We start from the raw sequence: 16,290 nt of genomic DNA on the forward strand, positions 1-16,290 counted from the left end.
GCTCCCGATCACCCTTACTTTGTGCTTCTATTGTTTGGAACGTCAAATGTCTATTTAGAGGCGTCATTATTAATATTCTTTGAAACTAAAACACTTGAGTGTTACATGTGAGGGACGTGATCGTTGATAGGACACATTCCTTTCCATATTGTCAGAGCATAAGCCTAGGATGAACTAGAGTTATTTTCCTTTAGACCTTTCTTTTTTCCTCTTTCTTGAGCAGTTTCCTCTTTCCTCTTTGACATTTTTGTCTTCATGTACCTAAGAACATTAGTGCAATATGGCTAAAAAATCACTGAAGAATGGGAAAGGGAACCAGACGAATCCAACGTTTCCATGGAAACGTTCTATAAATTCTCCCATTGTGTATATTTTTACCGAAGAAGGTAGCCTGATAAGGCTTTTCTTAAGGTGGGGAAATCATCACATCAGGGTTCCACAACTCGTACAAAGGACAATAGAATATGCAGTGTGTACGGCGACTGCACCATTCCTCTTTTCGAGTGTCTCTTCTCAACTATGGGTGTTCTCTTACCCTTTACTGCTTTTAAGATAGGTGTTTTTAACTACTTGATGGTGGCTCCTTCACAACTTCACCCATCGAGTTGGGTGTACATAAGGGATTACCAATACTTATGTGAATACTTGAAGGGGAACCCATATGTCACCTTGTTCTTTCATCTCTTTCGCTGCCACCGTGGTACCATGGCCCGACCGAGAGAACATGGGTTGGTTTTCTTGGTGTCGATGATATAGGTCTTTGAAGATTTCCCGAGTTTTCGCTTTTGCAGACCGGTTCTTATTGGTTACTCCCCATTCATCCACCAACGCATGTGATCATTTGCGGGACGAAACCAGAAGTAAAGGGTAGGGAAAACCACTAATTCCTCGTTGGTGGACGGCAAAGCATTTCCTCATGGAGAATGTAATTTTTTATAAATAGGAAGATTTTTCTAATGAGGATTCTTATCAAAAGAAGAGACTGATATACTTTGTTAACATCCTAGGTTATCTTGGAGAAAAGTCCCATCGATCGAAGCCGATAAGAAGTGTTTGAAGCGTCTGATAGATGTTTCATTGCTGATAAGGGCTCGCACTCGCGAGGATCGTCGAATTTCCTTTGGTAAGTTTACAATTTCCTTAACTCTTTTGATGTTGGTTTACCCCCCTTTTGAGTGCTTGTTTATATAACAATCGTGTTTATGTGTAGATGTAATGAAGAATGAAGTGAGGGTCCGGCTCCTGAAGTGGGGGATATAACCATTTGGAACTGTAATAGGCTGTTATCTTTCTCTAGAATCCTCTTGAAATGTTTCTATTTTGCATGCCTCTTCGAGTTTGCAAATGGATCCTGGGACTGGTCCCAATCATTCTCGTGAGTGTCAGGATCCAATCTTTTATGAAAATTGGGCATTTTTTTACCAATATTTACATGCAAGCTCTAAGGGAGGAGTTGAACAGTCTGGCGTGATATGCTAGGCAAGCTTCGATTGATATAAATTTAGGCGGGTTTGACTGTTGGAAATAACTTTGGACGGACCAAGCACGCGACGAGAAGCATTATTTGGAGATGAGTGTTAGCAGCTTGACTCTTCAACAAGGTACATGTTTACTATTGGGTAAGAATATAAACACAAAGAGGTTTAGAAGGAAGAGGGTTGAATATACCATTTCCCTTTAAGGTAATTTCAAAAACATTTTAGGTCCCATAAACAAAATTAGAGATTTTAAGAAGCGGGGAAGTAAAATACAATAACAAAGCCGCTTTGAACAAAGAGATTTAAAAACTCTTTACATAGATGTTCTATCAATACATAATAGGCTTCACGATGATTCTATAAGAGTGATACACCATAGACCTAGACTTATACATTAAATATCTATAAGCATGATCTAACTTATATGGCATGTAAACAATGCAATAATGCACTAATGTAATAGCAATATTAATGAATACTAGAAAGTAAAAGGAGATAAGGGAAGAAGAAAAAATACACAAAAATATATAGTGATTGAGTGTTCGTCCTCGCTTTGCCAACTCCAATGGTGTTAAAAACCATTGGAAAATAATCATGATCTTCCACTATTTTAATAAGTTTTATACAAACATTTTGGTTATAACGAACTATCAACGATAATTCCCTCTGTTGATGCAGACACTCAAACTGCTAATTAACCAAAATAAGATCTCTAAAGATCTTGATCTAATAACCTTGGAATCTATAATAGATGCTCCAAGTATTCATATGTGGCAATCCACCTGATTCCACTGATTTCTTATTTGAGCAAATGCTATTAGCTAAGCATTGATTGAACAATTCCCAACTTTTTCTGTGAGCTATCTTTCTTCAACTCCGCCAAAGATGGATAAATTCCACCTCCGCCTTACAGACAATTGATATTTAATCTCTCCAAAGTCTTACTTGGAGTATAATGAAACTCTCTCCTTGATAGATAACAATAAGGATCAAGATGCATTCAAGAAATTATTTCTGCACCTGTTATAAACAACAAACTTCACACAAAAACACTAGATACCCTAACGTACCACTAGTCTCTCTCAACACTCATTATTTAGAGACGAAGGTCCATAATAATGGAAAACTAACTAAGGATGAAGATGATGAACAATACCAGACTATCTCATACACACTCTAAAACACAAGGTGTTAGTAAAGGGAGTACATGAATGTGAATGAAGAAAACACACACACACACATAATATTCTCTCAAATTCATGGGTAAATGGGTCTTGGTTCTTGATTGATGTCACAATCTTGATTAATCATGAACAACACAACAAGATTAATCAACTCATTCTCTCTAGTTCACTCAAAACATCATCAGATTTTACAAGAACAAGATGCAACAAAAAGAAGTGAAACAGACATGGATTACACTAAAGAAGTTGTTCTATAGAAGGAGAGAAACATTCATGGTGATGGGTATAGACACACTAAAGGAGAGAAGACAATTTGACATCTCTGTCTCTATGGTTTTCACCCACATGTTTCAAACACTTGTTTCTTTCACCAAAGAAACAACTATTTAAATCAAGGATGGGAAATTGGTCTCGTGAGACTTTGATTCGAATCAAGAAGAAAATCTGATTCAAATCAATTTGAGCAGAGCCCAAATGTGGCTTCATGGAGGTATTTGATTTAGGTCACAATTTTCACTTGATTTGAATCACATGAGATTGTGATTAGAATCATATTCATTTTTTTATTCGAATCAAATTGTCTATAGGCAAATCCCATTTTTTACAAGGCTCTTGAGTTAAATCAGAATTTACACTTGATTCGAATCAAGTAACTCAACATTGAGATTTAAGAGCTCTAACTTGTGATTCAAGCCACACCTGATGAAATGATAAAGGAGCAATTTGTTAGGCTAAAAAAGAAACATTATCATGGATTAAAACATTATAATTTATTAAGCAATGAAAGTTCATAATGGTACAATAAAGAAATAGACAAAGCGATTCTAATACAATTGAAATACGAATAAAATATAAGCACGTCAATGTTAAATGACATGAAAATTACAAATACATAAACAAATTAAAAAAACAACATTCAAATTGACAAAAACATCAAAACAAATAAGTGATACCATACGATAACGTGACTACATTTTCAGTCCCCCCTTTTTGATGTTTGGTAAATTTGAGATATTATTGTTGATCAATTATTTAAAGCGTTATTTGGAATTTAATGGATGAAATGAATCTGGTGAGTTTCCTTAATGTACATATGACTAGTGTATAATACTTTTCTTGAGTTGTAAAAGCTGTGTAAAGCTTCCCCTGCATTAAACACTCAATGTACGTGAATATTGACAATATCTCGATACCTTTTCCCCTTGACAAATATCAGACAGAGAGAAAAGATAGAGGAAAAACACGCAAACAACAGAATCCAAGATAAAAAAAAAAAGCTAAAAATAGAATGTCATATTTAGTGAACTAAACAAGAACCATATAAATTACATACGTAACTAATTATCACAAATATACGAATAAAGATATCAAGAAAAAGATAGCATAAATATAATCACAAAGATATCATACATGTGACGAAAAGACTTTTCATAAGATACATAACCCAAAATGTAGTCAAAGATCACAAAATACACAGTCAACAAAAATAACAAAAATATCGCGTTATGCTAATGTCATGTTATGCATGAAAGGCTAAAAATAAAATTAGGGAATGGAAGTTGCATCATCAGAAGGAGGTTCAACAACAGTAGGATCTGAAACAAGGACAATTTCTTGATCAAGATCTAAAGGACCAATATTGAAGATGACATCTACCAAGGTGGTCAACAACAACTCTCATAGAATCCACATGAGCAATGACCCAGGCTTCAGCAGATTGCATCTTAACATTCAACTCTTCCTTCAATTTTTCCCTACCATTTTCACTTTCCTTAGCTACACTGTTAATGCGCATCCAAAATCTTCCCAACCAGCTCATCAAGATAAGTATTCACATAAACAGATAATAATCCAATACCAGATGCACTTGCCTTACTAGAAGGATCCTTCACCAAGTCCACAATATTGTCATCATACACCATTTTGCCAGATTTTTCAAGATAGTAAGACATGCAATTAGTGTCCCTATAACATATCATCATAGAAATTCCACACTCATCCAAAATATTTGGATCTTCAACCACATCTTCTTCTTTGGACACAATCTCATTAACCTTAAAAATCAACTCCACAAAAATAGAGAAAAACAAAGGTCTCTTTAGGTTTTCTTTGCAGTGAAGCATCCGATCGATAATGAACTTCACCCAGTTAACTCTGCATCAATAAAAAAAAGCCCACATAAGGTAGAGGTCATCATCATCAGTTGTGCCCTAAATCCTATGTTTCTTGTACATTATCTTGACAATAATCCAATGGAGAATCCGCATTTCAAACTTGACTTAACTAATGTGAAAGTTTGACATGGCAGTATTATCACAAATAAACTTGGAGATGGATATAACAAAAGATATCTAATCATATTCAGGCGATCTCGCAATAGATATATTAGGACCCTCAGATGTCAAACTAAGATATTTAGTAAAATCCATGTAATTAAACCTAACTGTCTTGTTCTTGAACATGCTTTCAATACCATTAGGGGTTTGCATAAGATTACCATAAAATGCTTTGACATAATCAGGGTTATACCTCTTGGTCAGTCCAATAAATTATGATCAGCAAAAGGTTTCGGAAATTTAGATCTTAACTCAACTTCATAAGTGGAATCAACACAGTACTCTTGATTAACATGCTTATTCAAAAAAAAATTCTTGGTTAACTTGTAGACCATCCTCAACAAGAAGGTGTTTTCCTTTATGGAACATTGCAACAACATTTTGACTCTTGTACGTTTTTCTCCCGAGACATATGATCTACTTTGAATGTCTTGAACTCCACTAGCTTTGCCATAGCTAGTTTGAGTATTTTTGATAAAATGGGTCCTTAGCTTGGGCATCCCCCTTTATTTGGGAAACAACCAATTGGGTAGTCGTTAGTAATTTGATGCATTATGCACCCATTTCTCCCACGATTATGATCGCGACAAAGACCGTTTCATATTAAGCTTGGTTGTTGGTGGCTAGAATCTCGAATCTTACAGATACTTCCGCTATAGAAACAAAACTATTTTCTAAGATCACATCGGTGCCATTTCCTCTACTATTGGACAATTCATTGGTGAAGACCGCCCATGTCCGATCTGGTCTGGGGGTACTAGAGTCATCTCAACTAAAAAGTCGATAAATAAATAGGCATTTAGGGCTTTCCTTTTCTTCAAAGGATATCTTGAATTTTGATAACTCGATTGCCGAATTCTTCAATCGTCCGACTAGATCAGGTCGGTAAAACACCTGTTTTAGAGGTATATGTATTCATATTATGATGAAATGTGCAAGGAAATATCGTCACAATTTGCAGGTTACTGTTACTAACGCCATGGACACCTTTTTGATCTTTTGGTATCGCATTTCTTCCATTGCTAACTCTTTTGAAATGAAGTATACCAATTTTTGGTGGGCTCCAGGTTCTATGATTAATACAACACTAATAACTTCCTCGGTGAAAACTAAGTATATATACAAATTTTCCCTTAAAAATGGTCTAGTAAGAATCGATGGCGTAACCAAAGTTTTCTTCAAAGACTTAAATGCCTCCTTGCAATTAGTTGTCCATTTGACGTCAATTTTCTTCTTCAATATTCGGTAAAAGGGTAAAACATGTTGTGCGGACTTTGAAATAAATCTGTTTAAAATGGTTAATATACCGTTTAACCTTTGGGCTTCCTTATTTGAAGTCGGTGAGCTCATCTGAATCATTACCTTGCATTTGTCGGGGTTTTCTTTGATTCCCCACTTGGTCAAATAGAAACCTAAGAATTCCCATGCCTCTACCCTGAAAATACATTTTTTTTGGGTTAAGGCACATATTACATTGTCTTACTGTCTTAAACACCCGTTGAAGGTGCATAGCATGAAGTTCTTCTTAATTAAATTTTATGATCATATCATCCATGTAAACTTTCAGCGTCTCCCATATCTTTTCTTGGAAGGTCTTATTCATCATTCTTTGGTAGGTCGCAACAACATTTTTTAATTCAAAAGTAATGTCATTATATTGATAGTTTGCTCGCTCCATCATAAAGGCAGTTTTTTCAATCAGATCTATACACAGTGTCACACGCTCGCAAAAAATAACAGAACAACAAAGTCGCCACCGAACTTTATTTATCCCCGGAGGGAAGGGAAAACATCGAGAAAACCCGGAAGAAAGAAAGGATAAGAAAAGGTCTTACGACCAAAGATCGGGTAAGGAAGTCGGTTACGCAAGGGGAAGGTATTAGCACCCTTCACGTCTTTAGTACTCTACGGGATCCACTCAAGTTTGTTTCTAATCAAAGGGTGTGATCTACTAGTCTAAAACTTAACGCTAAAAGGGAATGCACGCAAAAGAAGGAAGAGAAAAGTACGGGGAAAAGAAGGAATATTTACAAAGTTGTGCTCGCTTAGGCCCGCGACCTAATGCCTACGTATCCTTTTTGAGGAATCAAAGCGTCGTAGTTCCGCTCAAAAGTTTCTTTTTTGTTTGTTTGTGTTTTCTAGTGGACGAAGTCACATTCTTATTCTAGCATTAGGATAGTTGCTCGCTGAGTGAAGTCTTATGTGTTACCTGTCTGCGATAGAAAGGAAGTAACATGTCCGATTAAGGGGAAGAAAGCCCAGAAGGCAAGAGAGAAGAGAATTGTTTGTTGAGTGTTTTGTTGTAGATAATGATAAGTGGATTCAAATACAAAGACACTCATCGCCTTTCTACTTTATTAAAGTTTAGGACTTGAACCATACCAAAGACTATGGATGAAGGAAACGCGAGGTAGGGACTGCACCCACTCATCCTTTTTCATCACATAAGGCTCGTGGAAGTATGATTCTTATCAACATTTATTAGGTGTCTTATGAAGAGTTTTATTAGGTGTTTTTTAAGGGAAGAGTTTATGATTTGAACCGCACCAAAAACTATGAATGAAAGAAGAATGGGTAGGGATTGCATTCGCCCATTCTTTTCCATTTCTTAAGGCTCGTGGTAGTGCGATTATAATAGTTATTTATTAGATATTTTGAAGGTTGAAAAGGAAAGAAGAGAAAGTCTAGTTGTATTATGAACGGGAGAAGGGGAAATTATATCCTAATGTTATTATGTACAATGTACCTAAGGTTGCGATTGAGGGACTAACCTAATTGTTATCATGTTTGAAATCTACCTAATATTTTTTTGGTGTTTTTAATATTAAAAGAAAAACTAATAGATTTTTGTATTTTTAATAGGAAAGATAAAATATAATTCTAAAATATAATTATAATATTTTTTGATATTTTTATTATTAGATTAAAGAACAATCAAAAGACTATCATGCTTAATTATAACAATGATAAAAACTAATAGTGATGAAATAAACTAGCAATTAAAAATATATAAAGGGTGAACAATTTTGGGTATGACAATGTGACTTTAAGCCCTTGCCTCAACTCGAGTGTAGTAACCAAATGAATCACCCAGATCACAAAATCTCTTGATCTTATGCCTTAGGAGCTTAATGAAATGAATGATTATGAATGTTATGACTTAGTGGAATATGAATATGAAACATAAGCTAGACAAAAGTAAAATCAGGAGGGCAAATTTTGGGTGCAACACATAGGTATCTAATTGTACCCCGAATAAGAATCCACGAATGAAAGTAATTGGTACCCCTCTGAGTTATCTACCAATTTTTCAATGTTTGGGAGTGGATAAGAATCTTTCAGATATACATTGTTAAGGTCGGTATAATCGACTCATATTCTCCATTTCCTCGAGGCATTATTTACCAACATGGCGTTGGATAACTACTAAGTGTTATTGGCCTAAAAAAAAAACGAGGCTTTTAAGAGGCCTTGGACCATGCTAGCAGTAGCCTCAGATTTTTCATGGATTGTCTCCTCTAATGCCGGGAAACATAACGAGCTTTAGTGTCTACGTTCAGGTGGTGGCATGCTGCGTTAGGATCAATGTCGGGCATCTCATCCGAGGTTATCGCAAAAAGGTTGGCGTTCTCTTATAGGTATTCAATTAATATGGTTCTTACTTCTAAGAAGATGCTGACTCTATTTTAACTAACCTAGCAGGGTCTTACCCGAATTGAATGGTCTCAAAATTACCATCATGAACCGGCCAAATCTTGTCCCCCGAGCATCTAATTCGAATTCCACGAGATTTGTCCTCTTTTGCCTTGCTTCCACTTTCGAAGCCATGTCCGACATTAAGATCCCACCTTTGAATAACTTCTTTGATTCGTTTGGCTTCATCTACATTAGTAGTTACCATGACTTGTCTTCCTTCCATATTGTGATACGTTACTTTCATATGGATTGGGGATGCTACTTATAGTCTTGCTAGGAAGGATCTCCCTAGTATACCTTGGAAGACGCTTCTGCACGACACTATCACAAAACTGAGGATCACATTTCTTTTGTAATATCCATCTCCTACACTCACTTCCAGACCCACGACTCCTTAAGGACGAGTGATCGAATCGTTGAATGCCACTAGATCTCCTCCCATATACGGATTCAGATCCATTTGTCGGATTCTTATCACATCCATCGTATCTAAGTAGCTGATGTTCATGAAATCCCATCATTAACGAGGAATCTCGTTAGATCGTGATCAACAATGGCGATTGTAATACCCTAAACCCCGAAACTTATAAATAAATAATTACTCGACAATTTAAGATGCCACTAACAACAACCATTCAAGCACAACATAAGCATTTAGAAAACATACAATAGAAAACATAAATCATAAAATTCATATCATTGCATGCTCACATTCACTTAGGATATCATCGTAACAAAAATAAAAAATTAACATGCAACACAATTGAATAGTCTCAATCCAATACTTAAATTAAAGTGACTGTCGTGAAATACTTGAAAACATTAATAAAGCGTCCCTAGCCCCGATGTTACATGAATTAGAGCATAACCACTAAAGAAATACCAAATTAAATGAAAATAAACTCTAGAGAGTTAATCTTCCACTCACAGCAACAACGCCTAATCTTGGTTATCTGCAAGATGTCCATGGCAGACAACATCAAAATAAAGAGGTGAGAATTAACATCAATAATTAAAAGGCATAAGCTGCAAGGTAGAATTCAAACATCTACACATTCAACAAACAATCACATAACATCACGTCATAACAATATTCTCACACCCACATCAACATCATACACAATTACAATTACGCATACAACTCATTTATGCGACGCAACTTAACTTTGCAACTCGATGCATATGCATGTGATACCATCTTAAAATTTTGGTTCTCTCAGGAATCAGGTCCCTTCTCTGAACCCATGAGCCCCCTCTCTAAGCTTGAAATAAGCCACTAGTCCCCTCTCTGAACTAGCGAACATGCCTCTTGACACAACTCAAATGATACGTGAACCATACTTATCAATATCAATGCAATAATACCCCTCTCTGATCCTAACATAATGCACTGAGAACTCTTGTAATCCCCTTTTTTATTACAACACAACAACCGACACAAGTGTGATGCCCATCACCCTTTTGCAGAATGCAGAATTTCTACATTTTTTTTACCGTTGGAGGCCTTCCGGACCTCCAGTTTCAATTCCCTAAAAAGACCCGGTCTTAGAATTCAACATACAACAATTATCCAATGATTAAAACAACAATTTCACAATATATCACAGATTTTCATCAGTAAAATCATATATTTTCATAACTTTACAAATTTCATAAAACCTTCAAAAACTCATCAATGACTTTGTAACATTAACATTTCGAAAACAGAATTTCATACACAAACTGGCACACGAAATTAATCATCAAAACATTATATATCAACCCAACAACCATCAATTTAAAAATTTCAATTAAAAATCCAACAATCCTATTTGAGGTTAAGGATTCCTCGTTCTACCCTTTATGCATATATCCATTATACAATTCCCTTCATTTCACTTTTACTCCTTTGTCCTCCACTTACTCACAAAAACTCAATATTGCGTTTCCTCCTTTATTTTCTATTTTAACTAATTCTATTATTATTATTATTATTATTATTATTATTATTATTATTATTTTAAGCATACTATTAAAATAATAATAAATTATAAATATTAAAATAACATTATTTATAATTAGGGTTAAATATGTTTTTAGTCCCTATAAAATTATCAAAAATGACTTTTAGTCCCTATAAAATTACTTTTGCACGCAGTTTTAGTCCCTCTACAAGAACTAAAACTATATGCAAAACTAAATTTATAGGGACTAAAAGTCAATTTTTTTTATAGGGACTAAAAGCCGAAATTGAGATATTTATAAGGACCAATAACATATTTAACCCTTATAATTATTCTAATAATTCTCTTAACCCATCTATTCTTCACACACCCCACATTTTCTCTATACACCCCACATATCATAAAACAATTATTCAATTATTTCAAATAAAACACATATATAAACACTCAAAATAATATAATTAAATAATTAGACGAAAACTTGGTGATAACACGAATTGATATAGCATATTTGATTTGATTCTCATGAATAATGTTAGTATTTTCGTTTTATTAAATTACTTTATTTTAGTATTATGCTGGTATTTTCGATGTTTCAGGTATTATGTTCGTGTGAAAATTATTTGTCAAAAGAAGAAGGAATTTAGAAAATCAACTTAAAAAGACAAAAGAAAGAAGAGGGGAAGCAGTTTAGAATTGGAGGTGCAAAGCAAAACAAACAAGAAGCACATTTGAGTCCCAGCCCACGAAGGGGCTGAGACGCCCTTCTCCTAAGGCTGAGAAGCCCGTCTCACAACCCAAAAGAAGGAGACGTCCGTCTCCAAAGTCCAAGGCCCAATTGCAGCCCACGTCTCCAAAGGTGAGACGCTCGTCCCCACTCCTCTTCACACTTGAGACGTCCATCTCAAGACTTCTTCAAAGAAATGCTTCAAAACCTAATGACGCACGTCCCTATCTTTTTGCCAAGTTCCATGCGTGCACTATATTTCCAGAGAAAAATATGGGGACGGGAAGACTTGAAGCCAAGACGACCCTTACAACCTGGGACTATATAAACAACATTGAATTCACATTTAAGGGTTCCAACTTTTTTTACCAGCAAATTGTAATCTTAGTTTTTGATTCCGTAATTTCTTTCCAGCAATTTTACTTTCTGCATTCTTTCAGTCTTTAGTTTATTTTTCTCACAGCAATTTTTACACCGCAAATTATTGTGAACTTTTAACTGGTCTAACCTTACGTTAGATTCAAGTTCTTTTCATTCTTTGGTTTACTTTCCGTTGATTAATTTTTGAAGAGCAATCCAACCGACTTGTGGTGGAAGTTCCAGTACTTCAAGATTTAAAGTTTAATTCCAGTACCTTCTATTTTCAGGTCTCTTATTTATAGTATTAATTTATTTATTAAACCATTATTGCATGATTATCTATTGTATGCCAATGAATATGCCTGAATTTAAAAATCGAAATTGTTTATGCATGTTTAATTTAAAAGTATGTCTGGCTAAATTAATCAGATATCGATATATAAATTAATCTAACCAAGGGATCCGAAATAAATTGGCTTGAATAATATTTTATTGAAAATCACCTTTTTCTGGTTTAGTATCCAATTAATAGTATTAAATGTTTGTTATGAGAGTAAAAACGGACTAAGGTTTAAAATCAACTGAGCGAGAGTTTGAGATTTAAAACCAGATAGTGGATACTGGACATTAGTTTTAAGGACAGCGAAAGCGTATTAAAATTGATTAGATATTTATTTATTTCCAAAAAGTGTTTTTAAACTCGGCGGGACAGCGAGAGCGCACGTTAGGGACTATTAGCATAATCTAAGTCAATAGAGCGAGAGTTTGAGACAAGGGTTTTTAAATAGATATTATTTACATGAAAAAAACATTTTATTAATTATGTTGTTTTCAAAAAGTACTTCTAAATCTAATGGGACAACGAGAGCGTACGTTACGAGTTAGGACTATAGTGTGATTCAACAGAGCGAGAGTTTGAGATGAGGACTTTTAAACTGACTTAGTTAGTAAAGGATTTTTGTTAGATTAAAAACCAGGCCAATGTAACTTCGGATTCCCTAAGTTTGATGAATTACATACCGATATCCGCTTATTTTAATATCTTATCTAGATCTAAGTTTTATTTCCCCCTAAATGCATTATTAATATCACTAGCCTTAGATTTACATAGTAACCTTTGATAACGGTAGATCGATTCATAGTCCATGTGGATTCGATATCTTTTAAGACTACACGACACGACAGTGCACTTGCATTTTTCCGATTAATAGACACATAAAGCCTCGATCAAGTTTTTGGCGCCATTGCTGGGGACTATTTAAGTCGATATCATAACTCGCTGTTACACCGTAGAGACTAGGGAAAATTCTTTCTTTTTCTTTGAACGATTGTATGCCAAATACTCGTTTACAAGGATGGGAATTAGTACAACGAATCAACGAAATCGAATGCTTTATTAATGTAAGGCGTCGAATAAATCATCTTCCCGAGGTAGAACCAATTCCAATTTCCCAGGAATTGATTCTCACCCCTGAAAATCTACCTCTGAAATTATAAATGGCCCAAAACCGTCCGCTTCGAGATTATGCTGCCCCCTCTCGAGCCGAACCGCACTCAAGTATCATACCTCCTGCGATTGAGGCGAATAACTTTGAACTAAAACCTTCGTTAGTGCAAGCTGTCCAACAGAACCAATTCTCTAGAAGCCCTATGGACGATCCAAATCTCCATTTATCCGTGTTCGTTCAATACGCAGACACTGTCAAAGCTAACAATGTCAGTCCCGAAGCTATCCGATTACGTCTTTTTCCTTTATCCTTGAGAGACAGAGCTAGAGCGTCGCTCCAATCTTTGACCTCTAATTCTATAACCACATGGGATGAATTAAAAAGAGTTTTCTTAGCGAGATACTTCCCACCCAGTAAAACCGCAATGCTAAGAGGTCAAATCAACGGATTTATCCAAAAAGGCAATGAGTCACTTTTCGAAGCTTGGGAGCGATACAAGGACATGCTAAGACTCTGCCCATATCATGGACTTGAACCATGGCTGATCATCCATACCTTCTATGGTGGTCTTTTATACAACACTAAACTGACTCTAGATGCTGCTGTAGGCGGAGCTTTGATGGACAAACCTCATAACAAATCCTATAACCTTATTGAAAACATGGCTCAAAACCACTACCAATGGGGAGGAGAGCGAACCGCTGTAGAAAAATATCAAACCAAAGGAGGAATGTACGAATTCAGTGGTATAGACCATGTTAACGTCAAAGTAGATGCCTTTACTCAAAAGATCGAAAGCTTAACCATAACTCCTGCAGCCACCACGACTGCTATAACTCCTAACTGCGAGATATGCGGAATAGCCGGACACATCGTTTCCAAATGCCAACTACTAACAAGTATGCCGTTTGATCAAGTGAACTACTGTAGCAACCTGCCCTAAAATTGAAGGTTTAGAGTCGCCACCTATTCTGAAGGGCGAATAGGAAACCCTACGCAGTTTAAAGATTCGGGGTAAGTTATTATAATCAGGTCGAGGGAAGGTATTAGGCACCCTCAACCCTTTCCTATTGGCTTTGAATCTAAGGTCAAGTTTTATGGCTAAAAGTTAAGGTTAATAGCTAAGGAATTAAATAGGGGAAAATTGAGATTGGACTGAATTGAGGTTTTAGGGAAGGGGACTCGCCTTAGTTATCCAAGTGCCTACGTATCTCCTTATGGAGAATCAGAGTCAACGTAGTTCGGGCACATGGTTGTACGCCTTAGAATTGATTATGAAAGTGTTTGAAGGCTTTTTGAATGGCCTGTCGTAATTTTGGAAATTGTGATTTGAAAGGCATTTTGAGTTGCCTGATTGAAAAGGATGAAAATCCGTAGTGTCGTGGTTTAGTGTGTTTTGAATGTTTGGGCGTACAACCCTTATTTGATATGTCACCGTTCGATGCGATGATCAATAGATTTGATCAGTATAGCTAACGGATTAATGGGGCATTGCTGGTTACTCAAATCAATAGATTCGATCGTCGCGGGAAGCAAATTAAATGTATCTTAAATTATATATATTTTTATCTCTCGTCTAATGCGACTAATGGCTTTAGTCGGGTCGAGGAGAGAATTATTCGAGGATTAATTAAATAAATTGAATTGATCAAAATTATTTCTCGCCTAATGCGACTAATAGGTATAGTCGGTTCGAGGAGAAAATTTAAAATTAATCAGGAATCAATTGAGATTTTTGCCCAAATGGGATTGGGGCAAACCCTAATGCATGGGTAACCTATCTAGGGTTTTTGTGATTTATATAATTAAAAATGATTAAACTAAATTAAATCGAGTAATCGAAATAATCAAAAAATAATTCTCTAAATCCTAGTTGGGAACCTAATCCTAGTTTTATTACCCTAATCCTAATTAACCAAATTAATTGAATTAAACCTAATTAGTTAATACTTAATTAATATAATTAAAAAAATACAAAATACATACTAAAACCTGGGCTGTGGTCCTGTGTTGTGGCCCTTGAGTCTCCATGATGCTCCTTCAGCCTTGTGGGCGTTGGATGGGATTGGAAACAGATCCAGTGGCTTCAGGCGGAGGGTGCATCGTACCTTCATAAGAAGTGCAGCACCGGATCCTTGAAGTAATAAACAAGTGAAGAAAAAAACCAACAACACGCATGACCTGGGGATCGAACCCAAGTCTCCTCGTTTACAATCCATACGCTTCAGCCACTGGTGCAACTCGTTTACGCTGAAAAGCACACGCGCCAATAAATAAAAATATTAAACAAACGCTATTTGAAAATTCGAAATGCGCGCCAGGCTCCTTCTTCTTCCTCGTGGGGGACCTGCAACTATTCTCCAGATTCGCTACGAATTACCTACGGCTCTGTTCGTAGCCACTTCACCTGTTATTCAGAACAAGCTCATACGGGTCCGAAACTCAAAATTAAAACCATACTCAGACTCGTCTTGATCACACGAACCTAATAGCACCTGCAATAAAGCCTAATTCGAACTAAACTAGAAAATCCTCTTTCAGGAACTTGCAAACCCTAGCATGGAGAATGGTTATATACACGAGTAATCATCAAATTAAACACCCAGACACGGTCTAAACATCATCACGAGCGTATATACGCAATCAAAACGTGTTAACAATAGATGAATGTAGGAAAACGAAATTGACATAAAAGGTGAAAAAAACGTGATTTGGAGGAGGCGATTATGAGTGCCTCAAACCTTGTTAACAATTGGAATCGATTCAAGGATACTCCTGGAACGTGTTAAGATCCACAAATCTCCTTAAACCAACCTCCAATTTCGAAACTGAATTGCTCTCTTTCTTGGATTTTTTTAGAGCTTCAACACCATTTTTAAGGCTGCAAAACCTTATGACCCCTCCCCCCTTGCATTAGGAATGTTTCTATATATATATTGGGACAATTTAGGTTTAAGAATTGAATTAAATCATACTAATTGAGAAGATTTAGATTTGTTGCATTTTTGTTTTGAAGATTTGAAGAGATGTTGAGAAGTTTTTTTCAAATCCAATCCTCTGCCCCATGAAACGTGCAAGATCTATTTTTACCCATTTAAATTGTTCCTCTTATTTACCA

At 35.8% G+C, this 16,290-nt stretch overlaps 1 non-coding gene across 1 annotated transcript; it reads right to left on the bottom strand.

Annotated features, from left to right (window-relative positions):
* Positions 1-13,596: 13,596 nt before the first annotated feature.
* Positions 13,597-13,703, bottom strand: LOC131654410 (small nucleolar RNA R71). Its single transcript, XR_009299450.1, has one exon. It is a non-coding gene; the product is annotated as a small nucleolar RNA R71 (small nucleolar RNA).
* Between the last annotated feature and the right edge of the window lie 2,587 nt (positions 13,704-16,290).

The sequence above is a fragment of the Vicia villosa genome, linkage group LG2 (genome assembly GCF_029867415.1).
Source record: "Vicia villosa cultivar HV-30 ecotype Madison, WI linkage group LG2, Vvil1.0, whole genome shotgun sequence".
NCBI lineage: Eukaryota > Viridiplantae > Streptophyta > Magnoliopsida > Fabales > Fabaceae > Vicia > Vicia villosa.